General features: G+C 46.6%; 1 protein-coding gene across 6 annotated transcripts in view; it reads right to left on the bottom strand.

The window, feature by feature from the left end:
• Window positions 1–19,838, bottom strand: part of PLEKHG5 (pleckstrin homology and RhoGEF domain containing G5) — a 533,554-nt gene that overhangs the window by 322,863 nt on the left and 190,853 nt on the right. The gene's annotated exons all lie outside the window — the stretch shown is intronic.

Raw genomic sequence — 19,838 nt, 5'->3', positions numbered from 1 at the left:
TAAGCATACCCTTGCAGATTGTTTATCATCAGTATAGGCACAGTGTAACTTACACTGCATTCACTGGGATTGGCATTTCTGCATCTTAAAAAGGAAACAAAATAAAATAATCCTGACCTAGGTCAGCAGATCTAATGATTACAAATCAATTGCACCCATTACCGCTTCTCTACCACCTCCCACTTGTCCGCAAATCCATTTTGAAAATGCATTGCTTCCTGGATAAAGAAGGCTGCGAACTCAGAAGAGTTTCTGGGTCGCGGCATTTTGTTCTGTGCGGCCGCACACATGTACGCCGCAAATCTTAGCGCACCACCCTGCTGTGTTTCTAAAATGTGCACGGAGCGAGCAGGTCGGAGAGAAATAAAGGCCATTTCTTTGGACGGAAAGGGGGGGTGGGTGGGCACTTGTTTTGCCGTGTGAATCCTGCGGAACATAATGTGATTAAAACCTAAAAATAAGAAAAAAATGTGGCTTCAGATTCTCTTTAAATATACGAACACTTAAAAATCTCCAATGCATAAACTGCATCTGACAATGAATTACATGAGGTAATTGGCTGCCTATCGGTCAAGTAATTTAATCAACTGCCCCTAGCAATAGGTTACATGATGTCATCAACTGCCACTGGCTGTGACTCACATGATTTCTTTTTGGCACAGTGGGTGCACAGGCACAGTGACGGGAGCAAGATGGGGGAGCGCACCTGGCCAGATTACGCCTGCGCTGAAAGAGGATTTTTCCTGAACCAGTTGCGGATGAATAGGGAGTGGGAGGAGGTCGGCATGGGTGCGGTCAGCTTGGAGGGGGCTGGAGGAAGCTCCAGGTATATATTTTGTTTTTGTTTCATCCCATCTCAGGTGCACTTTAAGTGTACTTTCACACTATGCACAATGTGTATCCTGAAAACCAGGACTGCAGTGCAATATGGTGTTAAAATCGCAGTGTGATGCGATACACACAGTGAAGCATACAGTACATAGAAGTATCACTGCAACTCTAATCACACACATCATGGGCGTTGCTAGCCCCAAAGATCAGTGGTACGTGCCCTGGATCTATTCTGGGGTGCCCCAGGCAGAGTCAGCTGTGATGCCTCAATGGCGGGCATGCTAGGAGCTGTGCTGCATCAAACGGAGTTATGTTGGGTGTTGTGGTGCCTCTTTGTGGGCATACTGGGTGCTGTGCTGCCATGCTGGGTGCTGTGATGCCTTTATGATGGCATGTAGGGAGCTGTGGTTCTTCTATGGGGGCATGCTGGGAGTTAGGGTGCCTCAGTGGGCGGCCCGTGGGAGCATGCCAGGGGTCCACGCTAGATGGTCAGGTAATGTAATGGACAACCTGGCAGTAGGCCAGCCCACACAGCAGAAAGCCATACCAGCAAGCACAGAAGTCCGATAACTCTGCCTAGTTATGTTTAAGGGACACTACCTATTTATGTGATATGCTGCATTTTTTTTTTTTTTTTTTGGTATTAATGGAGAGAGGGCTTCATTCAACATTTTGCTGGGCAGGCCTACTTCAACCGCTGTTAAATTCATGTAAATTTGGCTCCACTCATGACCACACCCATCTTCTGGTGCATGGCCACACCCATCATCCGGTAAATGCACGGCATGCTGCACATTATTCCAGCCGAATCTGCTGCATCACACCTCTGATTCCCAGATGTGAGCATACAGTTACAACATTGTGTTGTGATGCAAATATGTTGTGCTTTGTGATGCAACAGATGCAGTTTGAAAGTACCTTTAACAACTTGATACCATCCATAGAAGTGTAAAAAAGGGCGCGCATGTATCCTATGGGCGTGTATGTGCGCATTTTCTCCTTTGACATGCGTGCATGTGCATTTTGGTAGAATAGACATTTATTCAATGTCCTATTTGCACTAATTATTGCACAAAAAGGACATTTATAAAACATCAATTTCACTTCACGTGGTTAAAGAGGCACTGAAGCGAAAAAAAAATGATATAATGAATTGGTTGTATACTATGAATAATTACTAGAAGATTAGCAGCAAAGAAAATATTCTCATACTTTAATTTTCAGGTATATGGTGTTTTTTCTAACATTGCATCATTCTCTAATATGTGCAGATTACACAATACTCAGCATTCAAAATGATTCTTTCAGAGCAGTCTGTGAACTAATGACCTCTCCTCTGGCAGAGAAAAAGTAAACAGTTGAGATAATAAAAGTAAGAAGACAGGCCTCTCCACGACTTTTGAAAGTCGTAGAGCTTAATGGCTTTTTTGCATAGAGATAACAACTGGAGTTTCTTAACTCTTCCTGTACTGGAAACAATTAGACTGATGTATCTGATCTTAATATTTTGTTTCTTAGCTGTACTACACATACAAATCATAATATCATAATTTTTTTTCGCTTCAGTGTCTCTTTAAGGCTGGTTTCACAGTGGGACGTTACAGGCGCACGTTAGAGCAGCCTGTAACGCACCCCACCGCACAGCAATAAAAAATCAATGGGCTGTTCACAGTGCCCACGTTGCGTTACATAGTAACGCTGCGCCACCAGACAACGTACTGCATGCAGTACTTTCTAAGCGGCAGAGCCGCGTTAGACTGCTTGCGCATGCTCAGTAACGTTGGGGAGGAGCGGAGAGCGGCCAGGCACATGGCTAATTAATATTCACTGCACTCAGTGACGTGCAGTGTTTACTTCCTGGAGCGGCCGCTCTGTGCAGCGATTGGCCGGCGGGACCACGTGATGCCGCATGCGCACAAGAGTACGCATCACGGCATCACGGACGCCAGAGTGAGCTGCACAACGCGGCTCACTCCGACGTCCAAAGCAGGGAGCACCAGGCGTTGTGTTAGGGGCACGTTATGCGACCATAACGTCCCCTAAAACGCAACGTCCTGGTGTGTAAGTAGCCTAAAGCACACCTGAAGTGGGAGGGATATGGAGGCGGACATATTTATTTCCTTGCAATGCATATTGCCTGGCTATCCTACTGATCCTCCCCCTTTAAATACCGAGTACCTGCAATGAAAAAAAAAGCCCCTAGTAGGTACTTACCTTCGGGAGGGGGAAGCCTCTGGATATTAACCACTTTGAATCCCTTGCTACGCTTATCTACTCCCCACAAAACTTCATCTGAAGCTCAGGGGAGTAGATAGGCGTACTTGTGGTAAACAGAGTGCTGTATGCCCAATAAGCTATCTGATTATGTATATAGGGTATCATTTTAACCGTGACAAGTGAGAGAATAGATTTTGTGTTGTTTGACAACTGAGGGCTAAGTCATGTGATTTTTTTTTACCGGAAAACTGAATGAAAAGCAATAAAACTGTTATTTTCAGGTACTCTATACCCCTAAATAAATACTTGTAAAAACAAAACAAAAGTGACAGCATTGAAAAGAGAATACATAGTTACCCTAAGGACTTAGCTTTTAAAATATGTATGCCATGAGAGTGTATTACTGTTAATCATGAAGATAAGGGCTTTTAATTACTGATAGAGTACAATGAGAAAACAAAAAACACAAATCAGAAACTAATATATTATCACCATACATTGTATTAGGAACATTATTTAAATGTTGAGATAACCAGGACAAATTAGCAAATACAATGTGTGGGTTTTACCTACGGTAACATTGTTTATTTGAAAACTATAGTGGATGGAAATGGAAAAATAGTGTATTTTTCCTTTTTTTCTCTCATTTTTCCTTTTAAAATGTACAGATAATAACATAATTACTAGAAGCAAATATCACCCTCACAAAGCATAATTTGTGGCAAAAAAACAAGATATAGATAATTTACATCTGATGAGTAGCAATAAAGTTATTGGTGAATGAATGGGAGGAGCGCTGAAATGTGAAAATTGCTCTGGTTTTTAAGCAAAAAACCCTGTGGTGCTGAAGTGGTTAATGAGGCTTCCCTTGTCCTCCTTAGCACACCTCCAGCACTGGCCCTCCCCGAAAGTAGCAGCTTCCTCTGCAGGGACCCCGAACAGTGTGCGCCTTGCACAGTTGCGGCAGCTGCTTGCCGCTCAGGCTCCATTGGAAATAGCCCAGCCCAATCGGAGACGCTCAATTACGTAGACGCAACACGGCTGCACAGTAGAGGGGACCAGATCAGACTCGGCTATTTCCGCAGGGAGCCCAATCGGCAAGCAGCTACTTCACCTGCGCGAGGCGCTCACTGTTCAGATTTCCTAGCAGTGGAAGGAGTCTGCGAAGGACAGCGAGGGAAGCCTCTTTAGGATCCAGAGGCTTCCCCCTCCCAAGACTAGTACTCCCTAAGGGAGAATTTTTTTCCTTACAGGTTTACTTTAAGCCTTGAACACACCTCCAATTTTGACTGGCAACTCACTGACCAATTCTACCAACTCCATGTAGTATGAGAGTTTACCTACACAATCTGTTCATAGTATTCAAAATCTGTTGACCCTCATATTACATATAGATGGTAAAATTGGCCAATCAAAATAGGTGTGTACCAGGCTTTAGCCTGAACCCTGAACAAGAATGCAGGTCAGATTCACTGACTGATATTCACTAACTGGATTAGTCGCATTCTTGTTTCAGGTGTGTTTTTCAGATGCTATGATGCCAGAAACATCAGCAGGACTGCCAGGCAACTGATATTGTTAGTTGTTATTGTTGATAAGGAAATAAATATGGCAGCCTCCATATCACACCCTCTCACTTCAAGTGTGCTTTAAAGTGCAATTCCATCAAACCGTTTTTAAAGGAATACTTAAGTCTAAAATAAAAAATGATATTTACTCACCTGGGGCATCCCTCAGCCCCCCGAAGCTGGATGGTGCCCTCGCAGCCCCGCTCCGATCGTCCTGTCCCCGCCAGCGGCTACTTCCAGGCTGGGAACGCGGCTGATTTTCCGCGTTCCCAGCCGCTATATCACGCTCTATGCTGCTATAGCGTATGTTATACGCTATAGCAGCATAGAGGGTGATATAGCGGCTGGGAACGCGGAAAATCAGCCGCGTTCCCAGCCTGTCGGCGGCTGTCCCCGAACCCGGAAGTAGCCGGCGGCGGGGACAGGACGATCGGAGCGGGGCTGCGAGGGCACCATCCAGCTTCGGGGGGCTGAGGGATACCCCAGGTGAGTAAATATCATTTTTTATTTTAGACTTAAGTTTTCCTTTAAGTTATGAGTCATGAAGGCTATCTCTAATCTCTGTCAGACTTATATTGCTGCTCATATTCCCAGTGGGGACATTGGGCCTGATTCATCAAGTTGTGCTGCTTAGCGGCGCAGTTTAATGTGAAGAAGCACCCACTTTGCCTCCCTTGCATAGCAGCACTCGCTGCTGTGTAAGGAGCATGCCTTCCTTAGTTACAGCATTGCATACATAGCAACGCACATAACTTTATCTGCAGGCAGTCCTGTGAAATATCGTTATTGGGGCATTGTTGCTATAATGGAAGGTATAAGAAGAGCGCTAAATGCTCACAAAACTTCTTTAGGCAACGATTGTGTTCAAATTTTTTTAGAATAAATATATTGTATTTATTCTTTTCCGGGTCAAAGAGTTCACTCCCTAACTTGCACCAGGGAGTGAATGACAAAACCGCTCTGGAAAAGCACTTAGAAAAGCGATTTTACCAAAAATGCAGCGCACAGTGGAGCGCGGGGAGGGGGGAAAACGCAGCACAAAATTACAAAACGCTTGCGTTTGCGATTATGACTTTAGATGTGAATTAAGTCTTACAGTTTGGTGAAATTGCAATCAGTCCTGTGGAATCGCCTCCACTGACTTTCATTAGCCTAATGCTTTTGGGATAGTCAGAGATTCCAAAGATTGGCTGAAACAGCTCCTGCGGGCCCCAGCCCTGACTGAACAGTTTGATATCCGTTTCTCTTCTATATGACCCTGTCCTGTGGAACAGTCTCTACAGATGGACACCTCAGCCAGCAAAACCCAACACATGCTAACTCTTCCACAATCTATCCAAAAGTTATTACAATAAAAAGTTCTGTCCGGTGTTACAGTTTAACTTTCAGGCATGGCATTTGAGGTCCACTTGCATAAAGAATCCCAGAGCATTTCACAGTAGTGTAGAGATAGCATTCTAAGGATCAGGGGCGTAGCAATAGGGGTTGCAGAGGTTGCGACCGCATCGGGGCCCTTGGGCCAGAGGGGCCCAGAAGGGCCCTCCCTCAATGACAGTATTAGCTCTCTATTGGTCCTGTGCTCATAATAATCACTTCTATAGATACTTTGAATAGTGGCAATCATTAACAAACTGCTCCCCATCCCCTTCTTGCACATCTGACACTGTTGTTGCCATTGGCAGGTTTTGTTGCCCCATATCAATTGTTATGTATAGAGTGCTTGGGGGCCCCGTTGCAAAAATTGCATTAGGGCCCACAGCTCCTTAGCTACGCCACTGCTAAGGATTATGAGAGGCAGAACAGGGTGCTGTACTGCAATGGTAAATGCTTGGTTGTGTTGTGAAATGTGACAGGTTCACATTGCCCTCTTTTTAGTGATGGACCTTACAAAAAATTATGTCCTGGAAATGACTAACTCCTTCTGTCCCAATCAAGCCCCCAGCAGCCATGTGCTCTGCCTGTTCTCCGGACCCATCTTTACGGATTCTTCCACCTTGACTTATGATCTGTATACGCAATGTATGCTTTTACTGTATCTTCTGTATATCTACTGTACCATCACCGACCCTGTTGTGACAAAAGCAATTCCGGGTACAACTAATGTTGTACTTGCCGAAATACCTTCTGATTCTGATTCCGAATCCCAGAGAATCCTGGAATTCCACAGGAGTGTAGAGATATAATTCTAAGGATTACGAGAGGCAGAACAGGGTGCTGCACTGCACTGGTAAATGCTTGGTTGTGTTCTGAAATTTGACAGATTCACATTGCCCTCATTTTAGTGATGGACCTTACAAAAAATCATGTCCTGGAAATGACTAACTTCTCCTTCTGTCCCATTCAAGCCCCCAGGAGCCATGTGCTCAAGCTCATAATGTAGTACAGTATCAGACAGACACAAAGAAAGAAAAGTCTTGTTATGCGAGACTATCCACCCACTGACTCATAGCAAAGTACTGCAAGGAACAACATGAAAACCAATAACCACCGGCATACCTGTGACACAACCATGACAGCCTGCAATAAAACACACTGTACTTAGCTGGGTTCTGTCCAGACATCTCTGAACTCCACAACATAACTCTGTAATGAGCCTCCCCATCCTAAATCCAGAGGAAAACAAACTACAGATTCCAGCTGTGTTGTTATTTGTTATTATCCTTCATTGTATTTATAAAGCACCAAAATATTAGGCAGCACTGGACAATAAATACATACAATGATATAAAAGATGACAGACATAACATAACAAGATTACATAACATATGACAAAGTTAAACAAGGCAAACAGGGTACAAAATACATGATCATGCGATTTTGGGCTCATTAGGTAGGCCTAGTAACACAAGTAGGAGGCAGTCATAGGAATGGAGCACACAATCATTTAGAATACACTAGGGAAGGGAGGACTCTAATCTAAGGGGTGGGGAGATGGACACACTAGGTCGGACTGTAGAATAATTATTCAGTAGAGTTATGTGGTATGGGGTGGCTAGGCCATCTTTAAGAGGTGGACTTTGAAGGCTTGCTTGAATGTGTTGAAGGAGTGGGTGAGTCTGATGGGCGGTGAAAGGACGTTCCAGAAGGTGGGGGCTGCTCTTGAGAAATTCTGCAGCTGCTCATGGGAGTTGGAAATGCGCGGGGTAGTTAGGCGAAGGTTGTTGGGAGGACAAGAAAATGGCGGCGCAGTAAGAGTTCTCTCTTACTGCACCTGCGCAGGATGTGTTCGCCGGCGTAAACTTATACAAGGATATGCGTGGCTATGGCAGCGCAGGCGCAGTGGACTGCCCACTCATCAGTCAGCCGAAACGAAACTAAGCTGCGGCGGGGGAACAGAGGATCGGATCGGCACATACTGCAGGCACAGGACAGCTGCAGGGGGCTAGTCGAAGCCCCAAGTAAGTGAAACTCCTGTATTTAATTTTCACTTAAGGTTCACTTTAACCGCCTTGTGACCCCCTAACGCCAACTTGCAGTTGCAAGGTGGCAGCTCCAGGACCGCTAAATGCCAATTGGCGTGAACTTCTGGGGGTGTGTTTTGCTAGGGATTGTGCGCGCATCCCACTTGAGTGAGCTCCCCTCCGTCATCAGTGTACCAGCCGCTAGAAGACTGTTAGACAGCGAAACCGCCATCTATTTACATTGTACGGTGGTGCGATTTAGGGCAGCACTGTACTGGGGACAGCCATGTGATTCAGCTATCCCCTTGAGAGGCTCAGGAGCGATCAGCTCTCCTAGGCTGATGCCTAATTGTCTATGACAGTCGATTGCTGTCATTGGCTGGTGGGGAAGAGGGAGGGAAGAGGGAAAAGAAAGATATATACAGAAGCGTAACTAGGCCCCACCGGGCCCCCTGCAGAATTTCAGAGCGTGCCCCCCCTCGTGGCCATTTTGAAAGGGGTGGCAGCTGGAGGGGTGGCAGCGGTGGGCAGATTCCACCGCATACTCCTCGCTCTAACGGCTGACGTCACTCCCAGAAGTGACGTCACTCCCGGAAGTGATGTCAGCCGCTAGAGCGAGGAGTATGCGGTGGAACGCAGGGAAGGTATTTATCTGCCAGTCGCTGTCCGCTGCCCACACTGTAACTAGCTGGAGGGAAGCGTAGAGGGGAGAGCCCCGAGATGAGGGAGAGGGGGGGGGCTTCCCCTCTCCCCGCCGACTGTGGCCAAGGCTTTGCGTGAGCAGGGGCTGCAGGGCCTATTGTTACGCCAGTGGATATATAAAAACAGCAGACACATTTATTTAAAAAAAAATAAACAAATAAATGCACAAAAAAAACATTGCAGGAGCAATCAGAGCCCACCAACAGAAAGCTCTGTTGGTGGGCAGAAAAGGGGGGGGAGGGGGAGTTGTATGGCCCTGCAGCGAGTCCTTAACCTCCTGAGCGTTACGCCACTCCGGAGGATTTGCTAGCCTCAGTCCGCCGCTATGAAACTTTGTGTTTCTACTGATAAATAAGCTGTTAGCTAGCACTAGGCTAGCTAGTATATGTGTCCGGCACCCCCCGATTGCCCAGAATCCCCCCCGCTAATACATTACCGAGCCTGGCTCCAGCAATCGGCGCAGCCTTGCCGCATAGCTCTGGTTTTCTCTATGGGGAGGATCGTACATGATGTCACCGACGTCATGATGTCATGCGCAGACCCGATCCTCCCCATAGAGAAGACCGGAGCTGTGCGGGGAGGCTATGCTAATCGCTGGAGCCAGACTGGGTAATGTATAAGCGGGGGAATCGGGGGGGGATTCCGGGCGATCGGGAGGTGCCACATATACTAGCTAACAGCTTATTTATCAGTAGAAACACACAGTTTCATAGCAGCATACTCCTGAGGCCAGCAATACCCCTGAAGCGGAATGCCCGACACAGTGTTGGACATACCGCTCAGGAGGATAAAGCTGTAGTGGCCTAAACTGTAAAAAAATAACCTGGTCACTAGGGGGTGTAAGCCTATGGTCATGAAGTGGTTAAGAAAGGAAAAAAAACATTTTAAGCCAAAATTGCAGCATGTAGTGCACTTAAAAATGCAACAGAGTGCTTATAAATGCACCCATGGTGCAATGCTCAACCGTGTACAAATGTATCCATTTGCATTTTGGAGCAGTACTGAATGGGGCTGTGCAGCTTTGTACTTTATTGTATGCAGCCATGGAAATCTCTGTTTATATCTCTGTGCATCAGTGCCATTGGGGGCAGTCATTTAGTGTGACTCAGGAAATTAGATATGATGTCAAACTTCCAAATTATATATTTGGGGACCCTAAAAGTAGAATTTGTAAAAAGACAAGAAAAACAAAAACAAACCCAAAGTGCTTAAATTTCGTTTCAATCTATGCGGGCAATGAACCCCAAACTAAACAACAAAATTAGACAGTTCTGAGACTTAGGAATTGCTGTGACTGACAAAAATGCAAAGTCCTTTTTTAGTCTTTGGCAATTTAGGATTTAAACCGAGATTGCCAGCTGATGAAGGCAGTAAACTGTTCTTCATAGGATTGTTATACAGAGATATCAGTACCATCATGGAAAAGATCAGGATTTGCTCTTAAGGCGCGTACACATGCCGTATTTTTACAAACGACGGGTCCGTCAGACCCTCCTGCAAGGTGGTCGTTCTGCCAACATTATTACGTGAGTACAGGCTGTCGGCAGAGTGATTTTGACTGATCCGCTCGGCGGAGCCATCAAAACAGTCTTATCAGTCGCCTAAAGCCTGTACTCACGTGTTACTGTCGGCAGAACGACTGTCCCACGGGAGAGTCTGACGGATCCGTCGTTTGTAAAAATATGGCTTGTGTACGCTCCTTAAAGGGAAGGTCCAAGCAAAATTAAAAAATGAGTTTCACTTACCTGGGGCTTCTACCAGCCCCACGCAGCCATCCTGTGCCCTCGTAGTCACTCACTGCTGCTCCAGTCCCCCGCTGGCAGCTTGCCGACCTCGGAGGTCGGCGGGCCGCATTGCGTAAATTTTTACGCATTCCCGCTTGTGCAGGAACATTAACAGATACATTTTAACACATTACTGGTTCAATGCGTACATTTTTACGCATTGAACTAGTAATGCGTAAAAATGTATCTGTTAATGTTCCTGCACTAGCGGGAATGCGTAAAAATGTACGCAATCAGACCCGTCGACCTCCGAGGTCGGCAAGCTGCCAGCGGGGGACTGGAGCAGCAGTGAGTGACTACGAGGGCACAGGATGGCTGCGTGGGGCTAAGTGAAACTAATTTTTTTATTTTGCTTGGACCTTCCCTTTAAAGGGAACCTAAACTGAGAAGGATATGGATTTTTCCTTTTAAAATAATACCAGTTACCTGACTCTCCTGCTGATCATGTGCCTCTAATACTTTCAGCCACAGCCCCTCAACAAGCATGTAGATCAGGTGCTCTGACTGAAGTCAGACTGGATTAGCTGCATGCTTGTTTCAGGTGTGAGATCCAGATACTACTGCAGCTATTAGATCAGCGGGACTGCCAGGCAACTGGTATTGTTTAAAAGGAAACATCCATATCCCTCTCAGTTTAGGTTCCCTTTAAGGTGCCCATACATTTGCCAGATTTACCGCCGATAGACAGCAGCTGTGAAATCGATGCGCAAACGCTGACCGTTCGACCGTTTTCCGCCGAAAACTATCGATCCCGACGATCTGTACGCGCTGAAAATTTTGCTTGATCGCCGGCGGGTCGGGTGTGCGTCGATAGCGGCGTTCGAATGTCCGACAACCGACGCTAGCGGCAATACATTACCTGTTCCGCCGGCGTGTGTCCTCGCAGTCCCTTCTCCGCGCTGGGCTCCGGCTGGCTTCACTTATTTCCTGTTGGGGAAGTATAAATAGTAGAGCGCGCTCTACTGTTTAAACTTCCCCTGACAGGAAGTAAAGTGAAAGCTGGAGCCCAGAGCGGAGTAGAGACAGTGGAGACCGGGAGACTCGCCCGGCGCCGGCCGGATGAGGTAATGTATGCAGGGGACGACGGCGGCGGCAGTTCCACAGATTGTGATTCGGTTTCATAGTGAAATTGATTCAAAATCTGTATGCAGTGTAGGCAGCCAATAGATCCCTCTTTGATCAGATTCGATCACAGAGGGATCTATCTGATGGTCGATATGGCTGCCTTTAACAGGTAGCCAGCCCAGTAATTTAACAACTACATGAACACCAAAACGAAGTAAGGGTGGCCATACACTGGTCGATTTGCCATCAGATCGACCAACAGATAGATCCCTCTCTGATCGAATCTGATCAGAGAGGAATCGTATGGCTGCCTTTACTGCATGAAATCGATTCACCATCTGTGAAGCTGCTGCTGCCCCTTCTGAATACATTACCTGATCCGGCCGGCACGAGTCCCCCGGTCTCCGCTGTCTTCTTCTCTGCAGTCGGCTCCAGGGCTCCAGCTTCACTTCACGTCCGGGGAAGTTTAAACAGTAGAGGGCGCTCTACTGTTTAAACTTCCTGTCGGGACAGGAAGAAGTGAAGCCTGCCGGAACCCAGCGGAGAAGGAGCAGCGGTGACAGCAGGGATACACGCCGACCGGATCAGGTAATGTATTTCCTCTAGCGTCGGTCGTCGGACATTCGGTCTCTGCTATCGACGCGATCCCGACCCGCCGGCGATCGAGCAAAATCTTAGCCTGGTCCTCGCTAGCTCGCGCCCTCCACGCTTAGCTGTTCCTCAACACCTCCTAGTGCAGTGACGTCAGACGCGCCGGCCGTAGCTCCACCCTATGCGTTTCATCTAGTCAGACTCATCAGGGGCCCCTGCTGAGGGCGCGAGCTAGCGAAGACCAGGCTAAGGGACACCAGGAGGGATACGGGATGCCGTTCACCCCATGCCCGGAGGCCAGGACAGATCCCGCTGCCACCACTGTGTATGATGCCTAATTACAAGAAGATATAAGTGAGTGCGCATTCATTGCGTGGGCTATAATATCTTTAAAGGGAATGTCTAAGCAAAATAAAAAAATGTGTTTCACTTACCTGGGGCTTCTGCCAGCTCCATGCAGCCATCCTGTGCCCTCGTAGTCTCTCACTGCTGCTCCAGTCCCCCGCTGGCAGCTTTCTGACCTCGGAGGTCGGCGGGACGCATTGCGTACATTTTTACGCATTCCCGCTAATGCAGGAACATTAACACATACATTTTTACGCATTACTGGTTTAATGCGTAAAAATTTACGCATTAAACCAGTAATGCGTAAAAATGTATGTGTTAATGTTCCTGCACTAGCGGGAATGCGTAAAAATGTACGCAATGCGTCCCGCTGACCTCCGAGGTCAGAAAGCTGCCAGCGGGGGACTGGAGCAGCAGTGAGAGACTACGAGGGCACAGGATGGCTGCATGGGGCTGGCAGAAGCCCCAGGTAAGTGAAACACATTTTTTTATTTTGCTTGAACCTTCCCTTTAAGCAGTTTACACTATGATGTGTTTTATGTGTTTTAAACTTTTATGAATCCGGAACGGAATGATGCAGTATTAAACAGAGAATTGAAGATTTTAAAAGTGCCTGGAGCTTGTTTGTGAAATATACGCTAGATCCACCTGGCTTTGAGGCGGCTGCAATTTGGTGAGCGCAATCTAAATTGGGAGTGGATTCACGAGTGCAGCAAGAGCACATTGGTCACAAGGGTGATTGACTGTATATGGCACATTGTATGTTTATGGAGTCACGCTATGTGCTATCTGTTTATTGATTTATAGGAAGGTGGAGAGCGCAGTTCAACAACTTGACATAGTTCTTGGGTATGCGGTTACCCCTGTGCTGTGGGTTTCCTCCAGAGACTCGAGTTTCCTCCTACATCCCAAAAACATAAGTTTGGCTTTTCCGTTAAACTGAGGTTAGACCATAATAGACATATGACTATGGTAGGGATTACATTAGGAGAACCTTTTGAGGAGACAGCTACTGACAAAACTAGATATACTCTGTAAAGCGCTGTGAAAGATATCAGTGCTCTATAGATGGTAAATAAATATAAAAAAATAAGTAATAGAAGACATCAGTTAAAAAAAAAATGTGCTGCCAAACTTTAATTTTTTTGCAGCTAGTTTTCAGACTCAAGCATTCTTACAATCCTAATAGCAAATGGATAGATTATTCCATTATATTAGTGTAGCATACATTGGGGGCGAGTCTTGCCTAGTGTACCAAAACATCCATGAAAAGATGGAAGCTGCGGAACTGTGGGGTCGTTGGTGCATTTTTTCCTTACTTTTTAAACTTTTGAAATAACTTTCACCACTTAACTTAGTGTTTGGTTGTCCTCCCTCTTTATTACAACAATCCCATAGAGGCGTAGGACATAGATAAGAGTATTTTACCCCCCAACAGTGCAGACGCATAACTGGAGGGATGCAGGCATGACATGTGCCCCAGGCGACCTCCCTCTTCAATCATCAGGGGGGGCGCAGTGCTGCTGACAGCATTCCTGAGTCTAAGGGAGTAACAATCATCCAGCAACCTGCCCGTCTCAGCCTTTGTCTTATATCTACATTACAAGCTATTGAGAGGTGAGCTCCGAAGTTTTTCCTCACTCCCTACCATGTCTCAGTCCCCCGAGATAGCAGCAGATGCTCCTGGTCTGGAGGTTACAAGATCTCACATCCATTCAGCTCTGTCATTCACACATTCCTCAGCCCTTATCTCAGTGTGCTGTTTACTTACTTTTATTTATGACACTCTCTGCACTTTAACCATTATGCTGCTGGCATCTCTGTGGCCAGATTTAACAACCTCTCTCTTGTAAGGCCCATACACACCGGATACGGCCGTCGCCGCAACCACGTGGCACGCGCGTGTTTTGGGCGACAGGTCGCCCGTGTGTATAACGCGCGCGCCCCGAACCGTCGCCCGTCGGAGCTGTCGCCAGGCGATTGACATGTTCAATCGCCGGCTGCAGCTGTCGCCGCAACTTCGCCGGAACTGTCGCTAGTCCCGCATCAGTACGCGGGCTAGCGACAGGAGACCTACGCGAGTGAATGGAGCATCCGGCCGGGGGATGCTCCATTCACAAACAGCTTCCGCCGCGTCTCTGCCTTTCTGGCGAGACGTGTGGACAGCTGTCGCTCCCTGTTCGCGTGCGCGCATGCAACGGGGACAATTGTCCCCCGTGAGTATGTAGCTGTACAGTGTACCTCAGTTGTAAAAATGCATTATATTTCTAGCTCAGTACCTATCTACTGATATTTAATAGGTTGTCAGCCTTTTATTATGTTATAATTGTCACTGCAAATGTTTCAATGCTTTCATTCATATGAGAGTGGTGGCTGCCATATTTATTTCCTTTTAAACAATACTGGTTGCATGGAAATCCTGCTGATCCTTCTGGTCACTAGGGTCTAAATCACACACCTGAAACATGCATGCAGCTAATCTTGTCAGATGTGTTATAGACATTTGATCTGCATGCTTGTTCAGGGTCTATGGCTAAGGCAAGGATCACACTTGTTTTTCAGTTTTCAACTCAACTTTTTCTGCGCACATTTTCTGCACACCAGGGGCTTGATTTACAAAACGGTGCTAACTTTAGCACTGGCCCTTAGCACGTCTAAACTCAGTTGAAATGTGAGAAGTAGTGATCGTGCGCAAAGTACCGCGCGCAAAGTTTTGCGCGCACACTGCACAGAGCGCAGGGCGCTCCGCGCGAAGTGCCCATTAAAGCCTATGGGACTTAGCGCGCGCATAGAACTTTGCGCGCGTAAAACTTTGCGCGCAAAACTTTGTGCGCGATCTGATTGAGAAATCTGGTGCTAACCTACTTAGCACCCTGGTTAGCGCGCCTTAAGACTTTAGACGTGCTAAGTAGGTTAGCACCTCTTAGTAAATCAAGCCCCAAGTGTGTTTCTATGCAGAAAAATGTGTGCTTTTTTTCACAACAGTTAATGTAATTGATACAGAAAACTGACAAAATGAGCAGAATTATCATGCAGAATGTCAGTTTTTTTTTCTGTGCAACAAAAACACATTAAGTGTGAACTAGCCCCTTGATTAACATGAGTTTTCAGTTCTTCTGTGCAGAAAACGCGTATGAAAACAGTCAAGTATGTTCCCTGCCTTAAAGTATTAGAGGCAGAGGATCAGAAGGATAGCCTCATTTATTTCATAGTGACTGTTACATTCTGGTATTTGTGTGTGCGTGAGTGTTCTGAATGCATGATGGGGTTACCCTGTCCAAAAAAGTTAGACAGGATGCTGTTGATTGTAGGTGTGTGTGTGTGTGTGTGTGTGTGTGTGTGGGGGGGGGGGGGTTAGGGTTTTTAGTATTTGCCATGGGCGCTGTCTTGCCTAGATACGCCACTGCGACAGTGGCAATATTAAAAAGGGAGGAGGCTTCCCCCACCCCAAAATAAAAGAATTAAAAACAGTTTAAAAGCAAGTAGCACTTATCTCACTGATGACGGGGTCAGAGTTTAACACAAATTCCCATTTACCCATGAACTGGACCCCACGCATGTAGTTCCTACATTTAGGAACAATAACTCCTAGGAATATGTAAGGGGCTAAAAAGGACCAAAAAGCTCTCTTACTAAAACGTTATGCAAAATAGAAGTTTACCTTCTTAAAACAGAAGGTATTTGGGATTATTCAGGTTGGAGTGAGCATTTGAGGTGTCCCACAGTACATATGCAAATCATCCCTTTATGCCCCTGAAAGCTAAAGACACCTCCAGAACCACTGGAATACAATGATGTATCGGCTTGTTAATTGTACAAAGCCACAATAATCCAACATGCATACAGACTGTTTCTGACTGGTTAGTCAGTATTAAAGGGACTCCGAGCTCAGCGTAAAAATAAAATTTGAACTTACCCGGGGCTTTCTCCATCCCAGCCCTGGTCGGGACGTCCCACGCCGGCCTCCTGGCTCTTCTCCCGGCGGCTGTCCGCATAGCGCGGACAGGCCGGTCCCCCGGGCGACACTGGCGAGTGTCGGGCCTTCTCCTTCCCTATACGTCACGAATGACGTCACACGCCGGCCGCCGCGCGTCATGACGGCGGCCGGCGTGACAGCACGGCGCATGTGCGATTAAACCGCTGCCGCCGCCCCCCGCCAGCTTTACGTTACCTGCTCCGGCTGGCGTGAGTCCCTGCTGTCTTCTTCTCCGTTGGGTTCCGGGTTCTGGACTGGCTGGCTTCATTTACTTCTGTCCGGGGAAGTTTAAACAGTAGAGGGCGCTCTACTGTTTAAACTTCCTGCCGGGACATGAAGTGAAGCCAGCAGGTCCGGAACTCGGAACCCAGCTGAGAAGAAGACAGTGGGGACACGCGCTGGCCGGAGCAGGTAATGTATTGCCGCTGTATTGCGTCGGTCATTCGAACGCCGCTATCGACGCACTCCCGAACCGCCGGCGATCAAGCAAAATCTTCTGCACAGACGGATCGACGGGAATCGACCGGAACGATTGATTTCGGATGGAAATCAATCGTTTGGTCAGCGTTTGCGCAACGATTTCACAGCAGATTCGATCACAGTGATTGAATCTGCTGTATATCGGCGGGAAAATCGTTAGGTGTATGGGCCCCTTTAGGGATGATCAATGATATGCAAATACTTTTGAGTTCATGCAAATGTATGTACATTTTTATGCAAACACATGCAGCTTGAAAATGGGCCAATCAAGTCCCACCCAGGTTTAAATTGATTGGTCCAATTTAAAGCTACATATATTTGCATAAAAATGTACTTACATTTGCATAAACTTGGAAATATTTACATATCATTGATCATCCCAAGTCAGTATGCCAATACTTTCTTTTAAAAATATACTGGTGGTACTCTTTAAAGGGGACAATTTTAATATATTTTTACTCACCTGTGGCTTCTTCTAGCCTCTAGAAGCCATTTTATTCCTTCGTTGCAGCTTCGGTCCTCCTCAGTGTCTCGCCGGCAGGTCGGCACTTCTGCGCCTGCGCAGACACTCATGCCCCCGCGTCCACGCCATCTGGCACATACTACACCTGCACAGATTGGGTCACCAATCTTTACGGGTGGCCAGCAGGACACTGAGGAGGACCGTAACTGTTGTGAGGGACTGAAATGGCTTCTAGGGGCTGGAAGAAGCCCCAGGTGAGTAAAAATAGATGAAAACCGTTGCCTCGGAAGTCCTTTAAAGGTCCTTACTTATTTCTCATCTTATTTATATAGTAACTTTACAGCAGATATTAAGCAAGATAGTCAATCAAAATAAGTTGCCCCAGATTGACTTGAATTTGCTAAATTTGACTGTATTTTGTTTTAAAAAAGGTATTACAGTATATAGGTTATATGAGAAAATGACAAGGTGAGAGAAGTCATGAAAAACAGCTTAGTGCATCAATTAGTACGATTAGTATCTCAGCTTTCTGAAAAAGTTTAAACATTTCAGCATTCATTCCATCCTTTTCTGTTGATCCAGTGTTCCTTTACAAAATAAACACTGGGAATATTAAAAAAAAAAATATCCCCAGTGTCGATAAGGGTGTGTGCACCCCCCTGAGCCCGTATTGAGTGTAGCAGGCTCACCTGGCACACCGGTGTGACTCCTGGCCTCCTTCTGTGTCCAGTGTCTTTTTGAATTGCACCTGTGAGCACTTGTAACACATGACACCACCGCATGTACTGACTTTACTTCATGCGGCAGTACTTGTGATAGCAATTCAGAAAGACGCTGCAGGATGCGGCCAGGAGTGCAGTGATTCTGTCACCTCCTCTGCCAGGCAATGTGCATCCTCCTCTCACCTCCTCCTCTATTGCCCAGAATCACACTCTCCTCATGTCACTGTAATCATCATGCGATGCAGGAAACACGGTTATTCGGCTAAAAAAGGTTTTTGATTCTGCTACAAAAGGGCGCCACTTTGTAGCCCATATTTTTGATTCGGCTACAAGGTTTTTGATTATGCTACAAAAGGGCTCCCCTTTGTAGCCCATATTTTTTATTCGGCTTCAAGGTTTTTGATTCTGTTACAAAAGGGCGCCCCTTTGTAGACAATATTTTTGATTCGGCTACAAGGTTTTCGGCTACAAGGTTTTTGATTCTGCTGCAAAAGGGTGCCCTTTTATAGCTGAGATTTTTGAATCGTGGTTGCAGGGGGGTTAGGATTAGGCATCACAAGCAGGGGGAGGGGGGGCTTAGGCACCAGTAGGGGGGTTAGACACCACCAGGGGGTCTTAGGGTTAGGTACCACCAGGAAGGGGTTAGGGTTAGGCACCACCAGCGGGGTCTTAGGGTTAGCACCACCAGGGGAGGGTTCTGTGTGAGAGTAGGGAGAAGTTAGGTCATAGTAGTCACCAAAGGGGTCTTAGAGTTAGGCACCACCAGGGAGGGGTTAGGGTTAGGCACCACCAGGGGAGGGTTCTGTGTGAGAGTAGGGAGATGTTAGGTCACAGTAATCACTTTTCTCAACTATATCAAGAGCACTTTTATAGTCCAACAAATTTTGCCTATAACAGCATCCTTTTTATAAACTATAACTAGTTTTTCGGCTACACCAGGCACCCTTTGTAACCGAATTTGGCATATGGGCTACACCCCACCAGGCGCCCTTTGTAGCCGAATTTGACATATGGGCTACAAAAGGCCTCCTTTTTTCCAGGCGCCCTTTTCAAATTGTAACATATTATGCTGTTTGGGGGCTGGGAATTAAGGGGAGTGCCATTCTTTCCCTATGGGGGCTCCTCCTGTAGCTCCCAATCTGTGTGGAGTGTACCACCACTGTCCACAGCTCAAAGAATCCGCTTGCTGGGGATGCATGCCGCAATGCATACAGGAGCTGTAGTACACATAGATGTGAGTACATCTCCTACCTGGGAGATGTATGGACTTCAGCTCCTGGCAGTCATTGTGGCATGTATCTCCTGACATGCATTGCAGCTGGGAGCAACCTCCAAAAGGCAGAATCTATAAACTGCGGTTGCTGTGGACGGTGATGGCGCACTCCACACGGACAGAGAGCTATAGGAATAGCACCCATAGGTAAACAATGGTACTCACCCTTACCCCCAACGACATACTGCATTACCATTTTTTTTCATGGGGGAGGTTCATTGTAATAAAACAAAAAAGGTGCTCAGTGCCCTTTAAGACTTTAGGGAACAAAGTGTAAGAGAAATAATAACATTCACCCTTCGCCATGATGTGTTACTTGCTATGCAACTCTTAGAACTATATGTAGGGTGGGTGCCACAGGACTGTGAATAACCTGGTACAGTAATATCCAGAACAGGTGACTGCCAGCAAACATGCTCT

Source organism: Hyperolius riggenbachi, chromosome 6 (genome assembly GCF_040937935.1).
Source record: "Hyperolius riggenbachi isolate aHypRig1 chromosome 6, aHypRig1.pri, whole genome shotgun sequence".
NCBI classification, from domain to species: Eukaryota; Metazoa; Chordata; class Amphibia; order Anura; family Hyperoliidae; genus Hyperolius; species Hyperolius riggenbachi.
The sequence above is the reverse complement of the archived record's forward strand: the minus strand, read 5'-3'. Positions and strand labels throughout refer to the sequence as shown.